At 67.9% G+C, this 591-nt stretch overlaps 1 protein-coding gene across 1 annotated transcript in view; it reads right to left on the reverse strand.

The window, feature by feature from the left end:
* Positions 1–591, reverse strand: part of LOC107693813 (ADP-ribosyl cyclase/cyclic ADP-ribose hydrolase 1) — a 38,288-nt gene that overhangs the window by 14,480 nt on the left and 23,217 nt on the right. The gene's annotated exons all lie outside the window — the stretch shown is intronic.

Below are 591 nucleotides of genomic sequence, written 5' to 3' on the forward strand. Positions count from 1 at the left end.
GGGAACTAAGGAGGAGGCTCAGGAGGAGGACGGATGTCCGGGAGGGGGCCGGCAGACAGAATCCAGGGAGGAGACGATGGAGGGAGGAGACAGGGAGGAGACAGGAGGGGCTTGGAGCAGGAGGAGCCCAGCTGGACCCAGGCCATAGCCATAATGTCGACCCACGGTGGAGCCGACGGAGGGAGGAGCCATGGAGGAGGAATGGCCGCCGACTCCAGGGTGCCGACCAAAGGCGGCGGAGGAGCTCGAGGCGGAGAGCCAACGAGCCAGGGAGATGCCGAGGATCCGGGGGGCCAGGGTGGGGCCGAGGGCTCTGGCGACCGAGGTGGAGGCGGAGATCCGAAGATCCGTGGCGGAGCCGGAGCGACTGAGTACTAAGGTGGAGCTGGCAGGAGGAAGGAGCCCAATGGAGCCAGTGGGACGGAACGACGGAGGAGCGGAGTCCTGAGGCAATGGCGGGTCGACGCCCGACCAAGGCGGAGCCAGAGGGACGAGGGAGCCCGGTGGAGCTGATGGATCGATGGGTGACGGTGGAGGCGAGGGCGCTAGGAACCGAGGTGGAGCCATTGGGTCTACGGGCCGAGGGGGCGT

Source organism: Sinocyclocheilus anshuiensis, unplaced genomic scaffold (assembly GCF_001515605.1).
Source record: "Sinocyclocheilus anshuiensis isolate Anshui unplaced genomic scaffold, SAMN03320099.WGS_v1.1 scaffold2312, whole genome shotgun sequence".
Lineage (NCBI taxonomy): Eukaryota > Metazoa > Chordata > Actinopteri > Cypriniformes > Cyprinidae > Sinocyclocheilus > Sinocyclocheilus anshuiensis.